This window comes from Medicago sativa, chromosome 7, assembly GCF_051527215.1.
Source record: "Medicago sativa cultivar Bolivia chromosome 7, Bolivia_mono, whole genome shotgun sequence".
Lineage (NCBI taxonomy): Eukaryota > Viridiplantae > Streptophyta > Magnoliopsida > Fabales > Fabaceae > Medicago > Medicago sativa.
Window position 1 is genome coordinate 99,241,275 of NC_140755.1, and position 7,514 is coordinate 99,248,788.

Sequence of the window (7,514 nt, forward strand, 5' to 3'; positions counted from 1 at the left end):
TAGCGGACATTCATAATTGGTGTGTGCCGTTATAGCAATAGATATTGGCATCCATTCATAACTGGTGCATGCCAATATAGCGGACACCGTGAACCCAATAGTGTATAGGAATACACAGTCGTTTCTAAATAACAAACCAATCACAGTCGTTTGTATTTCTAAATAATTATCAATATCAATCAATCAATAGCATAGTATATATATATAAAGTAAGGTTTTTTATGCCACGTGTCACTTCCACGTTTATTCTCAATATTTTTATTATTTTTTTATATTTTATTTGACATAAATATCTCAACAAACTTTTGATCTTATCCACTAAATATTTTATTTAATTTTATATTTAATTTCTAATATTTTATGTACCAAAATATCTCAACAAACTATATATAATACTTTCAATATTATCCATTAAATCTTCCTTTTTTCTTCTTTTTTTTTTTTTTAGGAGAAGAAGTTTCAATTAGTTATTATATAATCTTTTAGCACCATATCATTTAATTAGTTTTTATGTTTGAGGAAAAAAAGGGTTCGATTAATTTTTATTTTTGATAAAAATAAAGGTTCGATTAGTTATTATGTTATCTTTTAGTAGCATATTCTAATGCAAATGTTAATTATAAATAAATAAATTTTTTTAATCGCATATTTACATATTTTGAGCACAAGCAGAAACCCCAAACCTTCTTTTCATCTAACATTTTTCCTTTTTCAGGTTTGCCAAACACCAATTTTATTCCCTTTCAATATATTTTTTTCTCTCATACGCATGGGCCACGAAACAAACTCATGACCACATGTTTAAAGGGACTTAAAACTCTTACCACTTGGACTAATTCATTATTGATTTTGTTACACTTTTCATTCTTGCATTGGACATTCATCTCATCATTTATATTTATTTTTAAGATATTATTATAATTGTAAATTTAAATAAATTCAATCTAATATACTTACATTTGTATTCGTGCACACAACTTATAAAACTTAGGGGAATTAGTCACTTTAGTCCCTGAATCGGAAGGGATTCGTCACTTTAGTCCCTGAATGCAGATAAATTGCAAAATAGTCCCTGAATGTAGACTTTGTTAGTCAATTTAGTCCCTGAATGCAAACTTCGTTAGTCAATTTAGTCCCTGAATGTAGACTCCGTTAGTCACTTTAGTCCCTGAAATTGACCATGCAGGGACTGAAATTAGTCACTTTAGTCACTTACTATTTAATATCTAACCCGGGCAACGCCGGGTCTCTAAACTAGTTATATAAAAAACAATTACATTGTTAAAATCATCAAATGTTTAAAAATATTAAACGAAAATTATCAACATTAGTATAATATTTCTATTGAATTTTTTTCTTATATATAAAAAAGTATGTTAAACATTTGAATGGTGTATGTTGTGGATTTTATTTTTTTATGTACGCAAAAATAAATTTTTATATACACTAGCGTATTTACCTAGCGTTCCCCGGGTTACATATAGTATAATATTATTATTATTATTTAGGTTATGTATAATATTTATTTAAAATTCATATATCTCATAGATAATAAAATCTAAAATATAAAACAAAAAAGGTCCTAGTTGTAATAGTTGAAATGATAATCAAGAGAGTATGTGTTTAGAATGAATATATACAATGGACACATGTACGAAAAAAATTGTATATATAAAATTGGTTAAATAAATAATTTAATTTTAACCAAATAATTATTTAAAATTTCCTCTATTAATATATTATTTAAAAAATAAATTATCTATTAAAAAAAATGATTACAAAAAGTTTATGTAACCTCAAGGTGCTCACTAGGGTCATGGCAAATCTCAAGTTCAAAGAGCATTAAATAGCTACTTACGTATCACCCACCAAAAATGTTCTCACATCGACAACGACACTTGAACCCACGGTCTTATGCGTCACTCAACTCCTTACCAACTGAGTCAACATTCACAATCTTGCACGTGATTCAACTCCTTACCAATTGAGTCAACCTTCGTTGAAAATTATCTATTAAATTTGACAATGCATATGCTGAGTTTAATAAAATTTAAATTAAAATGTATATAAAGTTAGTCTTAATAATAATAATAATAATAATAATAATAATAATAATAATATAGGGTGACTGCGTTTGCATGGAAATTAGGGTATTATGTTTGTAAACGTATTAAATAAGTGTACAACAACTTGTCAAAAAAAAAAGTCTACAGAAACAATAGATATACAAACGATGACACAACAGGATAGGAATGAAAAGCTCATCACTGAGGAGAAATATTAGGGATTGCTGCATTTCAGAGGGAATTTGTTAGATTAAATTGGTGTGCTGCATTTTAGATGGAATTTGTTAGGTTAAATTGCAGCTAACCTAATGCAACATTTTAGAGGGAAATTATTAGGTTAAGTTGCTAAAAACCTAATAAAATTAACTAGACTTTTGACCCATGTGACGCACGGGTCTTGTCGACTATAATAGAGACCAATGAATAATCTTTAACCCGTAAGATTATGGGTTGATCAATAAACACAAATTCGATTATTAGAGATACAATATTACAATCAAATTTGTCTTACTATGTCCTTCGGTGACACTTGAATCTAATTAAATTTTACATTTTAGTTTTAAAAAACTAATCAATTAAAGATTGTTATTTTATTTTATCACTAGACTTTTGACCCGTGCGTCGCACGGGCGGGTTTTCTCGACTATAATAGAGACCAATAAATAATCTTTAACCCGTAAGATCATTGATATGGTAGAAAATATTTTCTTCAGAAAAAAAGGCAAGCGGATAGGAATGAAATTGGTGTGCAATGCATTTTTTTAGATGGAATTTGTTAGGTTAAATAATTGCAAACCTAATAAAGCAAATGAGCGGGAAAAAATTAGGTTAAGTTGCTGCAGACGTAACAAAATTAATAAATAATGATGTAAAAAAAAGGTATGAAATTAAAAAAAAATCCAAAAAAAATAGTGTAAAATTCTTGACAAAAAAAAAAGAGTATAAAATAGAAGGATCATACGTGATCATTGATATGGTAGAAAATATTTTCTTCAAAAAAAAAGCAAGCGGATAGGAATAAAATTGGTGTGCAATGCATTTTTTTAGATGAAATTTGTTAGGTTAAATAATTGCAAACCTAATAAAGCAAATGAGCGGGAAAAAATTAGGTTAAGTTGATGCAGACGTAACAAAATTAATAAATAAGGATAATTGCAAACCTAAAAGTGTAGAAAATATTTGCTTCAAAAAAAAAGGCAAGAGGATAGGAATGAAATTGGTGCGATGCATTTTTTTAGATGAAATTTGTTAGGTTAAATAATTGCAAACCTAATTTGCAAATGAGCGGGAAAAAATTAGGTTAAGTTGCTGCAGACTTAACAAAATTAATAAATAAGGATAATTGCAAACCTAAAAGTGTAGAAAATTTTTGCTTCAAAAAAAAAAGGCAAGAGGATATGAATGAAATTGGTGCGATGCATTTTTTAGATGGAATTATTTAGGTTAAATAATTGCAAACCTAATTTGCAAATGAGCGGGAAAAAATTAGGTTAAGTTGCTGCAGACTTAACAAAATTAATAAATAAGGATAACATATTATTGGGGGATTATTTTCTCATTTTTTAAAAAAAAAATTATAAAGAAAAAAGATAAAAAGAATACAATATTATATTGTTGCACGGGTCAATTTTATTTATTACTTTTATAGTTAAAAAAAATTATTTAAGTTATTTGATTCTCTTCATTGTCAATTTTATATAGTCGAGTTTGCATGAAAGTTATGGTAGCCGAGTTTGGATGGAAAATTAGAGTATTCTGTTTGTAAACTTATTAAATAAGTGTACAACAACTTGTCAAAAAAAAAATCTACAAAAATAATAGATATATACAAATGATGACACAACAGGATATGAATGAAAAACTCATCAGTGAGGAGAAATATTAGGGATTGCTGCATTTTAGAGGGAATTTGTTAGGTTAAATTGGTGAGCTGCATTTTAGATGGAATTTGTTAGGTTAAATTGTTGCTAACCTAATGCAGCATTTTAGAGGAAATTTTTTTTTGAAAGAAGAGGGAAATTATTAGGTTAAGTTGCTGCAAACCTAATAAAATTAATAAATATGGATTAGGGTAGCCGAGTTTGCATGGAAATCAGGGTATTCTGTTTGTAAACGTATTAAATAAGTGTACAAAATATTGTCAAAAAAAAAGAAAACAGGATAGGAATGAAATTGGTGCGATGCATTTTTTTAGTATTAAATAAGTGTACAAAATATTGTCAAAAAAAAGGAATGAAATTGGTGCGATGAATTTTTTTAGTATTAAATAAGAGTACAAAATATTGTCAAAAAAAAGCATGAAATTGTGCGATGCTTTTTTTTAGTATTATGTAAGTGTACAAAATATTGACAAAAAAAAAAAGGGCAAGAGGATAGGAATGAAATTGTTGCGATGCATTTTTTTAGATGGAATATGTTAGGTTAAATTACTGCTAACCTGATACAGCAAATTGGAGGGAAAAATATTAGGTTAAGTTACTGCAAACCTAATAAAATTAATAAATAAGGATATATGAGAAAGTCAATAAAGTAAATTTTTCAAAACTCATGATTAGTTTTGAAATATCAAAATTAATGTAATGTTTCTATTAAATAACTTTTTATTTTATATACAAAACATTGTTAAATGTTTGCATTGCATCTATTGCAGATTTTATTCGTTTAATCTGCATAAACAAATTTGTATGTAAATGTATGTGAACGTTGATATGATAAAATTGTGGAAACTCATTAATATTGTCAAAATATAAACATTAATATAATGTTTCTATTGAATAACTTTTTATTTTAAATGCAAAACATTGTTCAATATTTGCACCGCACCCGTTGTAGAGTTTATGTGCTTATGTATCCATAAATAAATTTTTATGTACATGTATGAGAAAATAGATATGATAAAATTTTGGAAACTCATAACTATTTTTAAAATACCAACATCAATGTAGTGTTTCTATTAAATAACTTTTTATTTTATATTTAAAACACCGTCAAATATTTGGATCGCATTCGTTGAGGATTTTACATGCTTATATATGTTTATTTTCACACTTTGGGAGTTCAATTTTTTTTATATACTTATTAGTTACAGCATAAACCGACGGTACGCTCTAAGCCACCAAAATCTTAGAAATAGGCATGGGTAATTTTTGACATGAACCACCGTTAATGTTATCCTTGATAGATCTAAGCCACTAGGATTCGTCCTAGTGGCGAGGTATTTGGGTGGTAAGCATGATGTTTTTGGTTCAAACTGTATCTAAAACTCTTTACATTGGTGGTTCAATGTTCTTCGATGAAGAATGAATGGTTACAAGCGATTCAATATTCATGTAACAATCGTCTCGACTTGCAATGGACCATGTATGTATTGTCTAATATTTTTGCTCCAAGCAATGCAGTTTACCATTGATTGCACCACCACTATGTCAAATCATTGTATCATGACAAGACACATGAGAATACGTTGTTTTCGTCGTCGACAGAGGATTAAGACTTTGGGGGTAAATAGTAGTAAATGTAAGGTGTGATAATATTTTAAGAGCTGGAAGATGAAGTTGTAGTGGTGAAGCTTGAAGAAGACTTAGTGATAGAATGTGACCCAAATGACTAAAACCGAATAATAATTCTAATTTGTCTGTTGGGGATAGTAGTCATTTTGGTTCCTAATTGTCTAACGAGTAGTCACAATAGTACCTTGATTTATAAAAATTCCAAAATAATCTCCGATTATACACTTCGTAAGTCAAAATATTCCATGACGTTAAAATAGTCTCTGACATTGGATGAGCGGTAAGACTAGACGATATATAATTATAAATGTTACCATTAAAGGGAGTTGGGGGCAGCACATACAGTTTAAAAGATGGTAAGAAAATTAGGCTTATGTGGTTTTCGCATCTAGAGAGAAGACATGTGAATATTATAGTACGAAGAGTAGATCAGATGAAAGAGAGTCGGATCAAAAGATGTAGAAACAGATGTTGGAATATTTTATTATTTATTATATTCCAATATCATTATGTGGGCAAATATCGTAACAATAATTATATTAGCTATTTATCAATTGTGGGCCTTAGTTGATTAGTGATCAAATTAAGTAATAAGGCTATTAGATTTCTAATTGGATAATTAATTATTTAATTAGTTGATATGGACTCAATGAGCGGATGTCCGGATGGCCCATTAACGGAATAATGGGAAACCCTAATGGTCATCCAATATAAAAGAGGCTATGGTCCCCAATATACCGTACACGGCGAACTCTCTCTTCTCCCCATCTGAAGAGAACTTGAGGCATAAAGGTACCGGTTGAGGAAGAACCAAATCAGCCACCGCTAACCGTGTTGATGTTGATGTTTGTTTCAGATCACCTTCTCTCCTTATTGCCGTTGTCGAGAGGGCTACATGAAAGCTTTATCCAGGTATTCCTAATACCCTAGTTCTTAATATCTTGATAAATCAAACATGTCGTAGATCCGATCATAATCATGTTCAATGTTTTGTTTGCTTCCGCTATTGATTCATAATTGTTGAAATTGAAATCTGTTTTTATTAAGACCTAAATTTCCCACAAGAGGCATCAGAGCGGTCTTCATGTTTGATTTATTAGGATTAATTGCAAAGTTTTGAATTTGTCCATAGTTGGATTTAGTTTGAGCATCTATTTTTATGAACCCTAAATTTTTTTTTATTTTGCGGCTTTATTTTGATGTCGTAATAAAGATGCCGAAATAATTTTGCTTTTATTTCAAAGCTTCAAATTCATGTTCTGAAGCCTTATGAAGTATATATACTATATAGTGGTGAGTTGTTTTCTTAAAATCGTAAATTACATGTAGAAATTAAAATCGACACCGTAGCATAGTAATGAACCAAGATTCATGCTTCTGAGACAAATTTTGCATGACTATAACTTTATGAATCAAGTTTTTGTTTATCTTATGAATGCATATTGGGATTGTTGCAATGATAATTGAATTCAAGTGTAGGTTTGATTATTATTTGAATTTAAATTTAGAGCAAATCATAAAGTTTGTTTGTTTTGAGATTGGTATCGGTTTTCCGTTTTATGTGGCAATTTTTGTTTTATATGTGTTGATTATAGTTGAGCAACTTTTAGGATGATAATCCAGTTTATGGAAATTTGACTGCCTTGCGTAAAATTCTGTGAGAAATAAATTGTGCTGCGATATACATATTGTCAGTATATGTCAAATACAAAATTCAGTTTTGGTTGTTTTCTCAATTTTCATGGATCACGGTGTATTTTGACCTTCACGTTCATTGATCCCATGTAAAAGATTTGTGCTATCTTGTACAAATTTGTGATATCATGTATGACCTTTTAGCCATATTGTATACACGGTTTGTTTGCTTCCAAATATTTGGTAAATGATTAATTAAGGATTTTGATATGAATCTAATTTGGTTAAAAATAATTATTTTTTT